We start from the raw sequence: 21,118 nt of genomic DNA on the forward strand, positions 1-21,118 counted from the left end.
GAAAAAGATGTAGAGGAAATCAGAAGTGCAGTGAAGGCAGGGCAAATTAGAGAAATAAATTACTGCCCCAAACAGGAGACAAATCTAGGAAAACATTGACAGCAAGGAAGGAAGTGAGAAATCTCTGTAAATGATGGGGATGAAAGAACAAATGAAGACATATGTTAATAAAATCCAGAGGGGAAAAGCAAGACTTGTTCTTATGAATGCCTGAAGCATGAAGGATCATAGGAAGAAAGGAGTCAAAATGTTGGTTAAAATTAGGATAAATAAAACCAATGAGCAGAATTTTTAAAAGTTATAATTTTTAAAAATTTATATTGAAGTATAGATGATTTACAATGTTATGTTAATTTCTGCTCTACAGCAAAGTGATTCAGTTATACATATATATATTCTTTTTCATATTCTTTTCCATTATGGTTTATCATAGAATATTAAGTATAGTGCCCTGGGCTATACAGTAGGATCTTGTTGTTTATCCGTCCTGTATACACTAGTTTGCATCTACTAATCTCAAACTCCCAATCCATCCCTCCCTTACCCCTCTCCCACTTGGCAACCACAAGTGTGTCCTCTATGTCTGTGAGTCTATTCTGTAGATAAATTCATTTGTGTCATATTTTAGATTCCATGTATAAGTGGATATCATATGGTGTTAGTCTTTCTGTTTCTGATTTACTTCATTTAGTATGATAGTCTCTAGGTTCATCAATGTGCTGCAGATGGTATTATTTCATTCTTTTTTATGGCAGAATAGTACTCCACTGATATATATGTGTATATATATATATACATATATATATATATATATATATATATACACATCTTTATTCATTCATCTGACAATGACATTTAGGTTGTTTTCATGTCTTCGCTTTTGTGAATAGTGCTGCTATGAACATTAGAATGTATGTATCTTTTCAGATTATGATTTTCTTCGGATGTATGCCCAGGAGTGGATTGCTGGATCATATGGTAGCTCTATTTTTAGTTTCTTGGGGAACCTCTATACTGTTCTCCATAGTGGCTGCACCAGTTTACATTCCCACCAGCAGTGTAGGAGAGCCTCCTTGGAAAGTTATAATTTCTAGTGTACTCAGAAGTTTTGAAACTTTGTTAAGACAGAATATTTAGATTTTTAAAGGCCAGAATTAGAGAATTAGAGCAAAAAGAATCTGTTTCTCCTTTGGATAGACTTACAGTTGGTTTTAAAAATGGTGTTCGTTATATTTGGTCATAGGGTTCTGATGCACTCTTGAAAATTTGAATTGACTGCAAATAAGGAATTCAAAGATCATTTTGTAAAAATGGTATATTTTCTCTGTTTCTTCCTTTCAGTCTCTTCCTGTACACACACACATACACAAACTTGAACATTCTTTTTCCTAAACATTTGCAGACATCATGATACTTCAGTTTGCATTTCCTATTAGTTAGAACATTCTCCTACCTGCTCACAAAACCACTATCACACCTAAGAACACAAATAATAATTCCATAATATCTAATAGGCAGGCAGTCATATTTAAATATCAGCAATGGCAGAAACTGGAGAAGGAAATGGCAACCCTCTCCAGTATTCTTGCCTTAAAAATCTCATGGACATATGAACCTGGCAGGCTATAGTCCATGGGGTCACAAAAGAGTTGGACAGGACTGAGCATGCACACACGCACACATCGTTTCTGACGTGTGAAAAATACTGTTGAGACAAGGTGATTTGCCTAAGGCTGATGCAGAGAACATTTGCTCCATTTCACTTAAGTAGAATTTCATAGTAAGATGGCTTTGCATTTTTAAATAATTTTAAAATGATAAGTATCAAAGTTGTCATCATCGTGCAGGAATTATCACTCCTCCCTTAGCTACACTGAGCCCTCAGGACCAGTCAACTGCTGTCACAGTCATTTGCATTCATTAGCTTAGTTGAAAAGTGAAAGTTGATCAGTCATGTCTGACTCTTTGCGACCCTATGGACTGTAGCCCACGAGGCTTCTCTGTCCATGGAATTCTCCAGGCCAGAATACTGGAGTGGGTAGCCATTCCCTTCTCCAGGGGATCTTCCCAACCCAGGGATCAAACCCAGGTCTCCCACATTGCAGGCAAACTCTTTACAGTCTGAACCACCAGGGAAGCCCTGTAAACTTAATTAACATATCACAAACCCCCACAATGATGACTCAGAGACCCTCTCCTGTCACATAGCAGAAGCTCAGAGCTGTTGCCAGACTGCGCTGTGTCTGGAAGTTGGCAGGATACCCAGATGGACCCCACTGAGCTCTTATACCACTTTCCTGCTCTGACACCCTAGGGTACCAACACACACTGCCTCCCAGTATATTTCAAGACTGCAGTTGTCCCTCTGTACTCACAGGTTCCGCACCCTCGGTGCGTGAAAATACTCAGAAAAAAAGAGAAACTTGAATTTGCTATGCCCTTGCAACTCTTAACATAGAATTTATATTGTATTAAGTAGTATAAGGGGTGTCCCAGATGGTGCTAGTGGTAAAGAACCCGCCTGCCAATGCAGGAGACTTAAGAGACAAGGGGTTTGATCCCTGGGTCAGGAAGACCCCTGGAGGAGAAAATGGCTACCCACTCCAGTATTCTTGCCTGGGAAACCCCATGGACAGAGGAGCCTGGCAGGCTACAGCCCATGGGGTCACAGAGAGTCAGACATGACTGAAGCAACTTAGCACACATGCACTCAAGTAGTATAAGTAATCTAGGGATGATTTAAAGTGTACAAAGGATTATGTGGTAGTTTAAATGCAAATAGTGTGCTATTTTATTTATTTTTAAAATATTTATTTTTATTTATTTGACTGCTCCAGGTCTTAGTTGTGGCACACAGGATCTTGAGTCCCCTGACCAAGGATTGAACTTGGGTCCCCTGCATTGGGAGCTTGGATTCTTAGCCATTGGACCACAGGTAAGTCCAAATAGTATGCTATTTTATATGAGGGACTTGAGCATCCTCGGATTTGGGTATCTGTGGGGATTCTGGAAGCAATCTCTCGCTGATACCAGGGGATGACTGTATATTTGTAAACTGTATGTAGAAACCTGTATGCAGGTCAAGAAGCAACAGTTAGAAACGGACACGGAACAACAGACTAGTTCCAAATTGGGAAAGGAGTACATCAAGGCTATATATTGTTGCCCTGCTTATTTAGATTATGTGCAGAGTACATCATGCGAAATGTCGGGCTGGATGAAGCACAAGCTGGAATCAAGATTGTCCGGAGAAATACCAATAACCTCAGATATGCAGATGATACCACCCTTATGGCAGAAAGTGAAGAGGTATTAAAGAGCCTCTCGACGAAGGTGAAAGAGGAGAGTGAAAAAGCTGGCTTAACATTCAAAAAACGAAGATCATGGCATCCGGTCCCATCACTTCATGGCAAATTAGCTGGGGAAATAATGAAAACAGTGACAGACTTTCTTTTCTTAGGCTCCAAAATCACTGCAGATGGTGACTGCAACCTTGAAATTAAAAGACACTTTCGTGCTCGCTTCGGCAGCACATATACTAAAATTGGAACGATACAGAGAAGATTAGCATGGCCCCTGCGCAAGAATGACACGCAAATTCGTGAAGCGTTCCATATGTTTAAAAAAAAAAATAAATAAAAGAAAAAAAAATAAATAAAAGACACTTTCTCCTTGGAAGAAAAGCTATGACCAGCCTAGACAGCATATTAAAAAGCAGAGACATTACTTTGCTGACAAAGGCCTGTCTAGTCAAAGCTGTGGTTTTTCCAGTAGTCACGTATGGGTGTGAGAGTTGGACCCTAAAGAAGGCTGAGTGCCGAAGAATTGATACTTTTGAACTGTGGTGTTGGAGAAGACTCTAGAGAGTTCCGTGGACTGCAAGGAGATCAAACCAGTCAATCCTAAAGGAGATCAATCCTGAATATTCATTGGAAGGACTGATGCTGAAGCTGAAACTCCAATACTTTGGTCACCTGATGGAAGAGCCAACTCATTGGAAAAGACCTTGTTGCTGGGAAAGATTAAAGGCAGGAAGAGGTTGAAGGGGATGACAGAGTATGGGAAGGCTGGGTGACATCATGGACTTGATGGACATGAGTTTGAGCAAGCTCTAGGAGATGGTGAAGGATAGGAAAGCATGGTGTGCTCCTGTCCATGGGGTCGCAAAGAATCAGAGGACTGAGCAACTGAACAACAATGTAACTTTTCAAATGAAGTCATAAAAATAGGTGGTGCCCTCTCGCAGCTGATTGCTTGCCAGTGTTCTCTATAGTTGGTGTTTGAGGGGGTCATTAAGTTGCCACTTTGAAGAAAGTAAAAATGGCAAAGAAGGCAAGGTGAAATCTTCAGCCTTTCATGCTTTGGGCCAAAGCAAACCCATGGGATTCCTAGGACAACTTTTGGCAAAAGGGGAGACTGTAGAACACAGTAACAATAAGAGAAAGAACAGATCCTGCAAATGAGAAATACTGCTACTTAATGAACCTAGATTAAAAGTAGAATTAATGAAAGTGGATCTTTCTCTTGCTTTTTGTTATATGAAGATTCCAGGAAGGTTAGGGTAGATACCTTAGTCCATTTGCCTTTGTATTCCACAGATTTCATGCATAGTTCGGAGTATACGTTGATCTCCAGATAATATTTATGTTAATTCAGCAAACATTTCCTGAATGCATTCTGTGTGCCTGGTGCTGACCCTGCACCCCCAAATAAGAAACAGACAATGTCCATCCTTCTTGGTAAGCATGATGGACAGTGGGGCAAATGCCTAGTGTTGCAGGCTTGGGAGGGACAGGAAAGGCTTCCAGGAAGAGGTGTCATTTAAGTCAAGACTAAAGGTGGATTAGTGATTCAAACTGGCTGAACTGAATGGGTGAATTACCTTTAAAGTTAACTTGAAGACACAGGGAGCAGTAAACTATATACACAGATCTTTATTGTTTGAATTAGCAAACCAACTGGTGAGAGTGGTGGCCTGTGTATAGAAAGCAAGGGACTATGACATGGACTTATACCCTTTTACACCTTAAAAAAAAGTATTTATTTGTTTGGCTGCACTGGGTCTTAGTTGTGGCATTTAGGAGCCTACTGCACGCGGGCTCAGTAGTCGCCACATGCAGGCTCCTCAGTTGTGGTTTACAGGCTTAGTTGCCCTGAACCATGTGGGATCTTTGTTCCCAACCAGCCACTGAACCTGAGTTCCCTGCAGTGCAAGGTGACTTCCCAACCACTGGGTCACCAGGCAAGTCCCTCCTCTTAAATTGTTTTCTAATTTGTTTGAGCAATTAAAATGATTTTTTTTTAAATCCCTTGGCATCCCTTTGAGAAAAATTTTTTAAAAGAAAATGATAAATTTACGTTCTGGATGGAAGATCACTGCAGGGAACAGGAAGGGTGTAAACACACCCCTCTTCAATTGAGCAAAATTTGAGGATGCTATAAACTTGACAGGGGTCTAAGGGAAGGGGGCTTGTGGGCTTATCCAGGGACCAAAGAGAGGAGACCAGGATGGTGAACCTGTTCAGAGGGAGGGAATGAAAGTGAAAGGGAGAGCTTCTCTGGTGGTCCAGTGGCTAAGAATCCACTGCCAATGCAGGGGCCATGGGTTCCACCACTGGTCCAGAGATATCCTGTAAACCTCAGGGCAACTAAGCCCACATGCCACAGCTACTGACGACTGCATGCTCTACAGTCTGTGCTCCACAACAAGAGGAGCCACCGCCATGAGAAGCCCAGCTCGGAAACAAAGAGTAGCCCCTGCAAACTGCAGCTAGAGAACACCCGCAGCCAATGAAGACCCAGTGCAGCCAATGAATAAATAAATAGTATTTTTTTTCCATTTATTTTTATTAGTTGGAGGCTAATTACTTTACAATATTGTAGTGGTTTTTGCCATACATTGACATGAATCAGCCATGGATTTACATGTGTTCCCCATCCCGATCCCCCCTCCCACCTCCCTCTCCATCCCATCCCTCTGGGTCTTCCCATTGCACCAGCCCTGAGCACTTGTCTCATGCATCCAACCTGGGCTGGTGATCTGTTTCACCCTTGATAGTATACTTGTTTCAATGCTATTCTCTTAGAACATCCCCCCCTCGCCTTCTCCCACAGAGTCTAAAAGTCTGTTCTGTACATCTGTGTCTCTTTTTCTGTTTTGCATATAGGGTTATCGTTACCATCTTTCTAAATTCCATATATATGCCTTAGTATACTGTATTGGTCTTTATCTTTCTGGCTTACTTCACTCTGTATAATGGGCTCCAGTTTCATCCACCTCATTAGAACTGATTCAAATGAATTCTTTTTAATGGCTGAGTAATATTCCATGGTGTTTATGTACCACAGCTTCCTTATCCATTCGTCTGCTGATGGGCATCTAGGTTGCTTCCATGTCCTGGCTATTATAAACAGTGCTGCGATGAACATTGGGGTGCACGTGTCTCTTTCAGATCTGGTTTCCTCGGTGTGTATGCCCAGAAGTGGGATTGCTGGGTCATAAGGCAGTTCTATTTCCAGTTTTTTAAGAAATCTTCACATTGTTCTCCATAGTGGCTGTACTAGTTTGCATTCCCACCAACAGTGTAAGAGGGTTCCCTTTTCTCCACACCCTCTCCAGCACTGAAAAAATAAATAATGTTTTTAAAAAAGAAAGTGAACCAGTTCATTAAAACCTTGCTAATTTTTTAAAAAAGGAAACCTCCAGAAACAGAAATGGAGGGACAATCTTGGAAAAGAAGAAGAGAAAAGAAGATGACATGGCAAATGCATCCCTGAAGCAATTGACCCTTGTTTTGGGGTGATCCTTCCTTTTTTACAGTTGTTGCGTTTTACATTGTGAAACAGACAAAGGGTAGTGTTGATGAGGAATATTTGTACAGGTGATGCAGCAAATATGTTTACAAGAGGGTTAGTATTACTGGGCAAGAGTGTTCAGGTGTGAATTTATTTTCTTTTACTTTCTTATTGAGGTATAATTGATTTACAATGTTGTGTTTGTTTCAGGTATGCAGCAAAGTGAACAGTCGGATAGTCACGTCTGACTCTTTGCAATTCCATGCATTGTAGCCTGCCCGTCTCCTCTGTCCATGGAATTCCCCAGGCAAGAGTACTGGAGTGGGTTGTCTTTTCCTTCTCCAGGGGATCTTCCCGACCCAAGGATCAAACCCAGGTCTCCTGCATTGCAGGCAGGTTCTTTACCAACTGAGTCACTATGGAAGCCCCCTTGTATATATACACATATATATTCCTTTTTAGATTCTTTTCCGATGTTGGTTATTACAAAATAGTAGGTATAGTTCCCTGTGCTATACACACTTGTTGGTTATCTGTTTTATATATAGTAGTGTGTATATGTTAATCCCAGACTCTTAATTTATCCCTCTCCCCCATTTCCCCTTTGGTAACCAAAAATTTGTTTTTTTATGTCTGTGGGTCTATTTAACTTTTATATATAAGTTCATTTGCATCATTTTTTTTTTTTGGATTCCACATATAAGTGATATCATATGATATTTTCCTTCCCCTATCTGGGTTACTTTGCTTAGTATGATAATCTCAAGGTCCCTCCACATTGCTGCAAATGGGAGATGTGACCTTTTTTTAATTAATTTATTTTTTACTGAAAGATAATTTCTTTACAGAATGTTGTTGTTTTCTGTCAAACCTCAGCATGAACCAGCCATAGGTACACACATATCCCCTCCCTTCTGAACTTCCCTCCCATCTCCCTCCCCACCCCACCCCTCCAGGTTGATACAGAGCCCCTGTGTGTGTTTCCTGAGCCAAACAGCCAATTGCCGTGGGCTGTCTATTTTACATATGGTAATGTGAGCTTCCATGTTACTCTTTCCATACATCTCACCCTCTCCTCCCCTCTCCCCATGTCCACAAGTCTATTCTCTAGGTCTGTTTCTCCACAGCTGCCCTGTAAGTAAATTCTTCACTATCATTTTTCTGGATTCTGTATGTATGCGTTGCTGCTGCTGCTGCTGCTGCTAAGTCACATCAGTCATGTCTGACTCTGTGCGACCCCATAGATGGCAGCCCACCAGGCTCCCCCGTCCCTGGAATTCTCCAGGCAAGAACACTGGAGCGGGCTGCCATTTCCTTCTCCAGTGCATGAAAGTGAAAAGTGAAAGTGAAGTCACTCAGTCGTGTTCCACTCTTTGAGACCCCATGGACTGTAGTCTACCAGGCTCCTCCTTCCGTGGGATTTTCCAGGCAAGAGTACTAGAGTGGGTTGCCATTGTTTTCTCCATATATGCGTTAGATTACGATATTTATCTTTCTCTTTCTGACTTACTTCAGTCTGTATAATAGATTCTAGATTCATCCACCCATTAGAACTGACTCAAAGGCGTTCCTTTTTATGGCTGAGTAATGTTCCATTGTGTATATATACCACAACTTCTTTATCCATTCATCTGTCAGTGGACATCCAGGTTGCTTCCATGTTCTTGCTATTATAAATAGTGCTGCAATGAACAATGGGATACATGTGTCTTTTTCAGTTTTGGTTTCCTCAGGGTATATGTCTAGGAGTGGGATTGCTGGGTCATATGGTGGTTTTATTCCTAGTTTTTTAAGGAATCTCCATACCGTCTTCCATAGTGGCTGTATCAATTCACATTCCCACCAACAGTGCAAGAGCATTCTCTTTTCTCCACACCCTCTTCAGCATTTGTTGTTTGTAGATTTTTTGATAATGGCCATTCTGACCAATGTGAAGTGATATCTCATTGTAGTTTTGATTTGCATTTCTCTAATAATGAGCGATGTTAAGCATCTTTTCATGTGCTTGTTAGCCATCTGTATGTCTTCTGTGGAGAAATGTCAGTTTCAGTCTTTTTCCCGCTTTTTGATTGGGTTGTTTGTTTTTCTGGTATTGAGTTGTATGAGCTGTTTATATATTTTGGAAATTAATCTTTTGTCAGTTGTTTCATTTGCTATTATTTTCTCCCATTCTGAGGGTTGTCTTTTCACCTTGCTTATAGTTTCCTTTCCTGTGCAAACACTTTTAAATTTAATCAGGTCCCACTTGTTTACTTTTGTTTTTATTTCTCTTACTCTAGGAGGTGGGTCATAGAGGATCTTGCTTTGATTTATGTCATCGAGTGTTCTGCCTATGTTTTCCTCTAAGAGTTTTATAGTTTCTGTTTAGGTCTTTAATCCATTTTGAGTTTGTGTATGGTGTTAGGAAGTGAACACTTCCAAACTCATTCTATGAGGCCACTATCACCCTGATACCAAAACCAGACTAAGACAACACAAAAAACGAAAACTACAGACCAATATCACTGATGAACATAGATGCAAAAATCCTCAACAAAATTTTAGCAAACAGAATTCAGCAACACATAGAAAGGCTCATAGACCATGATCAAGTTGGGTTTATCCCAGGGATGTAAGGATTCTTCAACATACGCAAATCAATCAGTGTGATACACCACATTAACAAATTGAAAGATAAAAACCATGTGATCATCTCAATAGATGCAGAAAAAGCCTTTGACAAAATTCAGCACTCATTTATAATTAAAACTCTTCAAAAAATGAGCATAGAAGGAACCTACCTCAATATAGTGAAGGCCATATATGATAGTTCAGTTCAGTTCAGTCGCTCAGTCGTGTCTGACTCTTTGCGACCCCATGAATGGCAGCACGCCAGGCCTCCCTGTCCATCACCAACTCCAGGAGTTTACTCAAACCCATGCCCATCAAGTCGGTGATGCCATCCAGCCATCTCATCCTGTGTCATCCCCTTCTCCTCCTGCCCCCAATCCCTCCCAGCATCAGGGTCTTTTCCAATGAGTCAACTCTTCGCATGAGGTAGCCAAAGTATTGGAGTTTCAGCTTCAGCATCAGTCTTTACAATGAACACCCAGGACTGATCTCCTTTACGATGGACTGGTTGGATCTCCTTGTAGTCCAAGGGACTCTCAAGATTCTTCTCCAACACCATAGTTCAAAAGCATCAATTTTTCGGCGCTCAGCTTTCCTCACATTCCAACTCTCACGTCCATACATGACCACTGGAAAAACCATAGCCTTAACCAGATGGACCTTTGTTGGCAAAGTAATGTCTCTGCTTTTTAATATGCTATCTAGGTTGGTCATAACTTTTCTTCCAAGGACTAAGCATCCTTTAATTTCATGGCTGCAGTCATGATCTGCAGTGATTTTGGAGCCCCAAAAAATAAAGTCTGACACGGTTTCCACTGTCTCCCCATCTATTTCCTATGAAGTGATGCGACCAGATGCCATGATCTTAGTTTTCTGAATGTTGAGCTTTAAGCCAACTTTTTCATTCTCCTCTTTCACTTTCATCAAGAGGCTTTTTAGTTCCTCTTCACTTTCTGCCGTAAGGATGGTGTCATCTGCATGTCTGAGCTTATTGATATTTCTCCTGGCAATCTTGATTCCAGCTTGTGCTTCTTCCAGCCCAGCGTTTCTCATGATGTACTCTGCATATAAGTTAAATAAGCAGGGTGACAATATACAACCTTGACATACTTCTTTTCCTATTTGGAACCAGTTGTTGTTCCATGTCCAGTTCTAACTGTTGCTTCCTGACCTGCATATAGGTTTCTCAAGAGGCAGGTTAGGTGGTCTTGTATTCCCATCTCTTTCAGAATTTTCCACAGTTTATTGTGATCCACACAGTCAAAGGCTTTGGTGTAGTCAATAAAGCAGAAATAGATGTTTTCCTGGAACTCTTGCTTTTTTGATGATCCGTCGGATGTTGGCAATTTGATCTCTGGTTCCTCTGCCTTTTCTAAAACCAGCTTGAACATCTGGAAGTTCATGGTTCATGTATTGCTGAGGCCTGGCTTGGAGAATTTTGAGCATTACTTTACTAGTGTGTGAGATGAGTGCAATTGTGCGGTAGTTTGAGCATTCTTTGGGATTGCCTTTCTTAGGGATTGGAATGAAAACTGACCTTTTCCAGTCCTGTGGCCACTGCTGAGTTTTCCAAATTTGCTGGCATATTGAGTGCAGCACTTTCACAGCATCATCATCCATATATGATAAGCCTACAGCAAACATTATTCTCAGTGGTGAAAAACTGAAAGCATTCTCCCACTAAGATCAGGAACAAGACAAGGGGGTCCACTTTCACCACTATTATTCAGCATAGTTCTGGAAGTCCAAGCTACAGCAATCAGAGAAGAAAAAGAAATAAAAGGAATCCAGATCATAAAAGAAGAAGTAAAGCTCTCACTGGTTGCAGATGACATGATACTGTACATAGAAAACCCTAAAGATAGTATCAGAAAATTACTAGAGCTAATCAGTGAATTTAGCAAAGTTGCAGGATACAAAATCAATACACTGAAATCACTTGCATTTCTATATACTAAAAATGGAAAATCAGAAAGAGAAACTAAAGAATCAATCCCATTCACCATTGCAACAAAAAGAATTAAATATCTAGGGATAAACCTACCTAAGGAGATAGAAGAACTGTACACAGAAAATTATAAAACACTAATGAAATCAAAGATGACATAAACAGAGAGATATTCCATGTTCCTTGGTAGGAAGAATCAATATTGTGAAAATGACTGTACTACCAAATGCAACCTACAGATTCAATGTGATCCCTATCAAATTACCAATGACAGTTTTTACAGAACTGGAACAAAAATTTCCTAATTCATATAGAAACACAGAAGACCCTGAATAGGCAAAGCAGTCTTGAGAAAGAAGACTGGAACTGGAGGTATCAACCTTCCTGACTTCAGATTATACTACAAAGTTACAGTCATCAAGACAGCATGGTACTAACACAAAAACATAAACATATACTGGCACAAAAACAGAAATATAGACCAATGGAACAAGATAGAAAGTCCAGAAGCAAACCCATGTTTATGGGTACCTTATTTTTGACAAAGGAGGCAAGAATATACAATGGGGCAAAGATAGCCTCTTCAATAAATGGTGCTGGAAAAACTGGACGGCTACATGTAAGAGATGTGACTTTTTTAATGGAGCAGTTTGTTTTTACTTTTTGGAATTTTTGCCAGGGAGCACATTAAAGAAATGTAAGTCTTCTAAGCCCAGTGCAAAACATCAAAACATGAAGTCTGGGGGTAAGGTATACCTGTGGGGTCAGTAAGGCTAGAGTTTGATTCCTGGCTCTGTCACTCACTTGCTCTGGGACATCAGGGCTCTTCAGTTTCCCCACATTGCATCTTTATCAGTGGCAGAGGGGTAGTAACCCATGTGGGACTGTTGTTTTGAGGGTTGACAATAAAGTGGCAGCTCATAACACCATCTTCATGTTATTTGCATTTGGTGGGATGGCCTGAATTCTCAGCGCCCAGCTCCTGAGGGTGGGGGAGAAGGTGGCTACTGCTCCCCTCTCCATGGTTCTGGAAAAGAGATATAAAAAGTGCAGGCAACCCACTGGTTAGTGAGGAATTCCTGATTGTTTGCTGGGTAGGTTCACTATCTCTGCAGTCTCCCACAGGAAGAGATAGGAGCCAAGTACAACCCAACCCCAAACCCAAGTACATGACAGACTTGGAGCAATGGAACCACTAAGGGGGAGGGAAAAGGGAAAACTGTCAAGAGAAAAGCAGACTTGTCAAGAGGCTGTTATGGATTTGAGGGAGAGGGAAATTGGCCAACGACATTTTCGTGTCCATGAAGGAGGGGAAAAGTGTATTCTAGGTCAAGGTGAATTAAAAGTTGCTCAGTCATGTCTGACTCTTTATGACCCCATGGACTAATACAGTCCATGAAATTCTCCAGGCCAGAATACTGGAGTGGGTAGCCTTTCCCTTTTTCCAGCGGATCTTCCCAACCCAGGGATCAAACCGAGGTCTCCCGCACTGCAGGCGGGTTCTTTATCAGCTGAGCCACCAGGGAAGCCTGGATGGTCTAGGTGGGAGATGATAAAAAGCAGAGGAAACACAAACCCATCAAATGTCAAAAATAATGTTTTCAGAGCAACTATAAAGACAGGAAAATGAGAGGTCAAACAAAAAGAGAAACTTGTACGAGCATATTTTTAAAAAATACATTCAAGACTATTAGAATCACTTAGAGAAGGCACTTTCCTGTCCAGGATCTGTAGGCACTCATTTTGTTTTGATGTTCAAGGCCTTCTATAATCTGGACCCAGACATCTTTGTCCAGTTCTGATGCCAACTATAGTAAATAAGTAAGTCATTTATCAAACCCTTTTGACTTGTTCTCGGGGTCTAGGTACCAAAGGGAGGAAGCCCCCACTGCCCTGTCATCTCATGGAAATGCCCATGAGATGGAGGCATTCCAGAAATTGCTCCCCTGGTGAAGGACCTGGGATTGTTCCTCTTGCCTTGGAAGGTTCCTCAAGCTCCTTCTTTTCTGTCTACATCCCATCTTCCTTCTTGGGCCATTCTACACACATGTCCAATATCCCTCCCCTCAAGGAGTTTGTGAACTGGTAGAAGAGATCAAACAAGTACTTATTAACTATGACAATGGGCAGCACGTGGTGGAAGGAGTGCAGAGAGATGGTAGGAGAGGAGGAAAAAAGGGTGTTGGAATGGCTTTGCAGAAGAGGTAGCATCGGAGATGGAAAGATACGGGTAGAATCATAGAGGGTTGGGTAAGTTGAAAAAGAGTTGGTTGAGTAAAGTACCTGACATGACTGATTTGGATACATTTTGGGTATTAGTATTCAGGTGATAAACAGAGACAGTAATGTGGGCCATCCCATGAAATGTCTTTGTTGCTAGGCTGAGAAATGTATACCTAATACAGTAGCCAATAGGGATCCATTGGAGATCTTTGAGCAGAAGAGCAACACACAACCATGTGGTCTCCAAGCTCAAAGGGACTTAAAGGCCTTTGGTTCCATCCAAAGCTTGATGTCTCTGTCTGCCAAGTCCAGACTTGGCCACTAAGTTCTCCTTGTTATGAAGAGTAAATGAGATGACACTTGTAAAGTGCTTAGCTCAGGGTTTGCCAGAAAGCAAAGCTCAATAAATCTTGACTGATGTTGTCAACATCACCATTCATTGGATTATTATTTAGGAAGGTTTTCTTTAAGCCTTCATTCACATTTGTAATGTAAGGATTTGAAGACAGCTATCACATTCCTTTAAATTTTATTTTTTTACTTTTATTTTTTGGTCATTTGGCATGTGATCCCTGATTGAACCCATGTCCCCTATATTGGAAGCACAGACTCTTAACCTCTGGACTGCCAGGGAAGTCCCAGTTATCCCATTCCTGTTTGAGCTTTGTCTTCTCTAGACCAGATATTCTTGGTTTCCTCCACCAGCCCGCATTCCTTTATCTTCCTGACTGTCTCTAGTCCTTGTAAAATGTGGTAACTGGAACCCAGTTGTCTGATCACAGCTGACCAGAGCGGGCCCTTTCCTTCTCTTATTATACAGAAGATGCCTGAAGTGGAAAGAAAAACTTAAGAATTTTTTGGCAGTCATGCTCTGAGTATAATACAGGCACTCATCACACTGAATATAATTCTGATTTAAACTCCTAAACCATTCCTGCATGCACTGCTGCTAAGCCACAGGCTTTTCTATTCTCCACTTGTTCTTGGACTTGCACAAGACCACAGATTGCTTTGTGATTATTGTTTCCTCTTATTGTCAGGAAAAAATTGTGAAAGGCTTTGAAATGGGCAAAAAGATGACTGTTTCCATTCAGTGAAATTGCTGGGTGTCATCTAGCAGATTCTTCTTGGGTTGTCTGATTTTACAGGGGTCTGTGTCTTTCACTGTTTTTGATTAAACTAATTTGCAACTATAAATTGTAGAAAACACATGGTGCTAATGCGAAGAATTCTCATCCATAAAGAGGCAAATGAATTTTGTCTGGTGGACATGCAATTGATTTTCACCCTGTGAAAGAAGCTGCTAGTCTTCCATCTATTAGCAAATTTATTTCAGTATCTGATTGCTTTTGTATGTGTCCCTTCTCTGGGTTTCCCTTGGAGCCAGTTGTAATGTTTTACTGCCTCATTGTTATTTAATAAGTTAGTTAATGGACACATGTTCATTTTATATTTGTACAAGAACCCTGATTCTTACTTAATCCTTCAGCACTGATTTTCTTATCCTTTCACAAATTGGAAAGGCATGAACAGGGCAGAGATGAAGATTTAGCAAGCATTAGAGACCTCACTTTAAACTGTCATGGATTACAGTTGCCAGGATATGGAAGCAACCTAAGTGTATCAATAGATGAATGGGTAAAGATGTGGTATATATACACAATGGAGTACTGCTCAACCATAAAAAAGAAATTCTGCCATTTGCTATAGTGTGGATGGTCATAGAGAATGTTATGCTTAGTGAAGTAAGTCAGAGAAAGACAAATACTATATATTATTACTTACATGTAGAATCTAAAAAATAAAGCAAGCTAGTGAATATAACAAGACAGATACAGATAGAAAACTAGTGATTGCTTCTGGGGAGAGGGAAGAGGGTGGGGCATGATGGTAGGGGATTTAGAAATACAAACTACTATATATCAAATAAGTAAGCTACTAGAAGGATATATTGCACAGCACAGGGAATATAGCCAATATTTTTCAATAACTATAAGTGGAGTATAAGCTATAACATTTTTGAATCTGTCTTGTACACTGGAAACTAACATCATATTATAAACCAACTATACCTCAATTTTTAAAAAAATATACGTTTTAACAAAAGGAAATATTGACATTGGGTCTACCAGCCCATATCTTGTGGTAAAGCTGCTCAACCAGTTATCACTTCATGTAACTGTACCAGTGTGCCTCTACTTACAAACAAGTCATTCATAAGTCCATTTGTGTATAAATTCTATGTGATTAAGAGGGAGCAAAACTTGCTCTTCCCATGTGCATTCTCACCAATGATGAATGCAGGTCTGACTGATAATTTTGAGATCAGTCATAGATTTCTTCTTCCTTGCTTATTTACATTCATATGGATATTCTTTGCCAAAAATGACCAGTTTCCCTGCACCAAAAATCCTTAATGATCTTGGAACTTCCCTGGTGGTCCAGTGGCTAAGACTCTGAGCTCCCAATGCAGGGGGCCCAGGTTCAATCCCTGGTCAGGGAACTAGTCCCACATGCTGCAATTAAGAGTTCCTACATCACAACTAAAATTCCTGCATGTGGCAACTAACACCTGGCTCAGCCAAATTAATTAATTAATTAATTTTTAAAAATCCTTAATGATCTTGTTGGAGAGTACTGAGCAGGAGAACTGAGTTGCTGTGAAGAGGAATTTGGGGGTTGGTTAGTGGAAACAGAACACATTAAGTGAGTGAAGTTAAGGTCTGTTACCAGCCTGCAGGACGTAGGTGCAGAAACAGCAAGGAGAATGAGGAAGTGGCTGCCATAATGGCATTTTTGGCTGGAAGACTGTGAGACAGCCAAGGATGCAGGTGAAGGGAATGGACCCTTCCTCATGCTAATGGTATTATAATGATAAGTAAACATTAATCTGGTCCTAAAAAAGCCTGTGTCTAGTGGCTGCACCTGGGAAGAAGGACAGGTAGGCTTTGAGAGGATGCTCTTGAGCAGACAGAAGATGAGATCCTGGACAGAAAAGGACTGAGAAGAATGAGAGCTGGTGAAGAGGCCTGGGTGCTGGAGACCTTCCTAGGTATTACACACTGGTGTTACAGCAGTGCCCACAGGGCTGGAAAAGGTCAGTTTTCATTCCAATCCCAAAGAAATGCAATGCCAAAGAATGTTCAAACTACCGCACAGTTGCACTCATCACACATGCTAACAAAGTAATGCTCAAAATTCTCCAACTGAAGCTTCAGAAGTATGTGAACTGAGAACTTCCAGATGTTCAAGCTGAATTTAGAAAAGGCAGAGGAACCAGAGATCAAATTACCAATATCCGTTGGATCATCAAAAAAGCAAGAGAGTTCCAGAAAAACATCTCCTTCTACTTGATTGACTATGCCAAAGCCTTTGACTGTGTGGATCACAACAAACTGTGGAAAATTCTTAAAGAGATGGGAATGCCAGACCACCTGACCTGCCACCTGAGAAACCTGCATTCAGGTCAAGAAGCAACAGTTAGAACTGGACATGGAACAACAGACTGGTTCCAAATTGGGACAGGAATATGTCAAGACTGTATATTGTCACCCTGCTTATTTAATTTATATGCAGAGTACATCATGAGAAATGCTGGGCTGGATGAAGCACAAACTGGAATCAAGATTGCTGGGAGAAATCAATAACCTCAGATATGCAGATGATACCACCATTATGGCAGAAAGCAAAGAAGAACTAAAGAGCTTCTTGATGAGAGTGAAAAAGGAGAGTGAAAAAGCTGGCTTAACATTCAAAAAACTAAGATCATGGCATCCGGTCCCATCACTTCATGGCAAATAGATGGGGAAACAATGGAAACAGTGACAGACTTTGTTTTCTTGGGCTTCAAAATCACTGCAGGTGGTGATTGCAGCCTTGAAATTAAAAGATGCTTGCTCCTTGGAGGAAAAGCTATGACCAACCTAGCATATTAAAAAGCAGAGACATATTAAAAAGCAGAGACATTGCTTTACCAACAAAGGTCCATCTAGTCAAAGCTATGGTTTTTCCAGTAGTCGTGTATGGATGTGAGAGTTGGACAGACTATAAAGAAAGCTGAGCATGGAAGAATTGATGCTTCTGAACTGTGGTGTTGGAGAAGATTCTTGAGAGTCCCTTGGACTGCAAGGAGATCCAACCAGTCCATCCTAAAGGAAATCAGTCCTGAATATTCGTCGGAAGGACTGATGCTGAAGCTGAAACTCCAATACTTTGGCCACCTGATGTGAAGAACTGACTCATTTGAAAAGACCCTGATTGTGCTCACTTCGGCAGCACATATACTAAAATTGGAATGATACAGAGAAGATTAGCATGGCCCCTGCGCAAGGATGACACGCAAATTCGTGAAGCGTTCCATATTTTTGTCAATGTATGACAAAAACCACTACAATATTGTAAAGTAATTAGCCTCCAACTAATAAAAATAAATGAGAAAGAAAAAGAAAAGAAAAGACCCTGATGCTGGGAAAGATGGAAGGCAGGAGGAGAAGGAGATGACAGAGGATGAAATGGTTAGATGGCATCACCAACTCGATGGACATGAGTTTGAGCAAGCTCCAGGAGTTGGTGATGGACAGGGAAGCCTGGAGTGCTGCAGTCCATGGCGTTGCAAAGAGTCGGACACGACTGAGCGACTGAACTGAACTGAACTGAACTGATCCTGGTTCAGGTCTGAGTACATGATCAGTCAGGACTATGGCTTCACAGTGCCTCTCCTTGGCCATCGCTGCACTAAAGGTAAATTGAGAAAGAACAGGATGGGTGAGGCAACAAAATGCAGTGACCTTGCAGGACATTCGTTGGCACTTACTGTATTTGAATTCATCAGACACTTTTGACAGTGGAAGTGGCTATGCCCAGTGCACCACCGTTGACGGCTCATAGAGTCCCATCATTGACTTTTCAACTCCACAACAGCTTCATTTGCGTCGATGAAAGGTCTTCTGCTAAAAAGCTTCTGCGTTGTGTTTTAATCCACATCTCTCAACCTTTTCTCCAAGGAGGAGAGGCTTATTAAATGACTTGCTGAAGTCCTGACCCAGTATGTTTAATTTTTTTTTTCTAACTACTGGTTTAGCCCCAGAAAGAAATTAATCTTACAGAACACAGTTGTACCTTAGGATCTGAGGTTGAGGAACAGAGGGTGCTGTAGAGTCCAGTCATCACCCATTCACAATGCTTTAATTTTTCACTTGTTCTTTGGTTCCCTTATGCCCTTGACCTTCTATAGGGTCCATCCACTCAATCCTACCTCCCAGGCAACCTACTCACATGTTCAAGTGTATCCGTGCAAACGCTGGCAGCTGCGTGACTCTCAGGGGAAAGCACGTAAGCCAGGTGCACCATTAAAGGCTGAAACAATGACATCATTTGTCCTCCAAGGCCTGTCCCCAAAGCTGCTGCTTTAAAATTCATCCCAAGAAGAATAAATGTGCAGTTGAGTTCATCTGGGCACAGCTTTTCAGACCATGAGCATTTCAGATATTCTCTTTGGGGCTCTTGATGATAGAAAGGTACTTTGTTTTACTTTATTTTATTAAACTTCTCTATTTATTTTTAAAAAAGTTTTGACTATGCCATTTGGTATGTGAGATCTTAGTTCCCCGACCAGGGATGGAACCTACGCTCTCTGCAGAGTATGTTAACCACTGGAGCCCCAGGGTAGTTCCTAGAATGATTTTTAAAGTAACAAAAATAATGTTGTATAAACATAATTTGTGTACATATATGTTTTTTAGAAAAGTGATTAAAAGCTGATATGCCAAAGTATTTTTTATTTTAATTAATTTTTATTAAAGTATAGTTGAATTACAATGTTGTATTAGTTTCTGGTGTACAGCAAAGTGAGTCAGTTATGCATATACATATGTCTACTCTTTTTTAGATTCTGTGCTGTACAGTAGGCCCTTACTATTTATTTTATGTGTAGTAGTATGTCTATGTCAATCCCAGTCTCCCAATTTATCCCTCCCTGCTTTGACCTTTGGTAACCACAGATTTGCTTTCTGCATCTGTGGCTCTATTTCTGTTTTGTAAGTTCATTTGTACTATTTTTTTTTAGATTCCACATATAAGTGATATCATATGGTGTTTGTCTTTCTCCATTTGACTTACTTCACTCAGTATGACAAGCTTTAGGTCCATCCATGTTATAATGCCAAATGGCATTCTTTCTTTTTTATGGCTGAGTAATGTTCCATTGTATATATGTACCACTTCTTCTCTATCCATTAATTTGTTAATGTACATTTAGGTTGCTTCCATGTCTTGGCTATTGTAAATATTAATAGTCCTGCTCTTGGGGTGCATGTGTCTTTTTGAATAGTTTTCATTTAACAAACATTTATTGAGCACCATTCTTGGTTCTCAGGGAGGAAAATTCCCTGCTTTCATGGACTTCGTGTTCTACTGAGGTGGTCAGACAATAAGTAACAACCACCACAACAATATTAGTAGTAGTAATCTAACAAAACTATGAACCCAAATAAGGCAGAGTTAGAGTATAGAGGGTGTTAGAGAAGGGACAGTGAAATCTCAAGACGGTAAGATTACAGGGAATCCCCTGGCGGTCCAGTGTTGTTAGGACACCACATTTTCACTGCTGGGGGCCTGAGTTTAATACTTGGCTTCGGAACTGAGATCCCATAAGTCATGTGGTGTTGCAAGAAAAAAAAGATGGTAAAATTGTAGATAATTTGCATTTTTTTCCTGTGTGTTTTTCTCTACTTTCCAAATTGTTTACAGTAAACATGCCTTCCTTCTGTAATTAAAAAATAAGTGATTTGGAGAAACATTCTCTTAAGGGGCAGTAGCAGATTGTCAGACTTCTGTTCACTTTCTCCCTGGCTCTTTTTTGACAAGATCTTTGGTTGGTTGTTTACCAATCCACTGTGTGGGACTTTCATGGGGATTTTCATGGGGAGAACAGGAAGAAAGAAAGGGCAGGTGGATTTACCACTTTTCCTTTATTTACTTAGACAGTAAGCAAAATGCAGGAAACCAAACACTGCTCAGGTCACTCCTGGGAAGAAGTGAGTTGGCTGAGTGCTAATGACTGCCCCGGGCACCTGCCTTCCAACATGTTTACCCCTCCTCCTTGGTCTGTGTCTATCACCACAGTTTTAAGAAAGGGGGGTGGGGCACCACTGCGATTGTCAGAAAACCCCCTGCCTCCACCATGGACCACAGCTCCATGGGGATGATGGTTGAGTCCATATCTCTGGCTGTAACCCCCACCCGCAACCAGCAGAGCCTTTGTATCCGCCCAGTGCTACAATGTGGAGAGCATCCGTAGCTCGTGGCATGGAGCTCAGGTGACGGAGCCACAGCTGCACCTGGCTGAAACTTGATTAGCATTGATCAGATTCATGGAGCAAAGTCATGTAGGGTGATCAGTGGATAAGAAGCAGCTTCATTGAGTTCAGCACAGAGAATCTTAAGGATGGGATCCAATTGAACCCTAAGATTGTGGTTTGGTGATTTTAGAGAAATACCACTGAGATATGCCTAGGAATCACGATCATGGTGTTAGGAGAGAGG

General features: G+C 40.9%; 3 non-coding genes across 3 annotated transcripts; all 3 read left to right on the top strand.

Annotated features, from left to right (window-relative positions):
- Nucleotides 1–3,514: 3,514 nt before the first annotated feature.
- On the top strand, nt 3,515–3,621 carry LOC122682383. The gene has a single exon (XR_006337385.1). It is a non-coding gene; the product is annotated as a U6 spliceosomal RNA (small nuclear RNA).
- A 12,385-nt stretch (nt 3,622–16,006) lies between these two features.
- TRNAG-CCC lies at nt 16,007–16,079 on the top strand. Its single transcript has one exon. It is a non-coding gene; the product is annotated as a tRNA-Gly (tRNA).
- A 1,756-nt stretch (nt 16,080–17,835) lies between these two features.
- LOC122682370 lies at nt 17,836–17,942 on the top strand. Its single transcript, XR_006337373.1, has one exon. It is a non-coding gene; the product is annotated as a U6 spliceosomal RNA (small nuclear RNA).
- The last annotated feature ends 3,176 nt before the right edge of the window (nt 17,943–21,118 follow it).

This window comes from Cervus elaphus, chromosome 23 (assembly GCF_910594005.1).
Source record: "Cervus elaphus chromosome 23, mCerEla1.1, whole genome shotgun sequence".
NCBI lineage: Eukaryota > Metazoa > Chordata > Mammalia > Artiodactyla > Cervidae > Cervus > Cervus elaphus.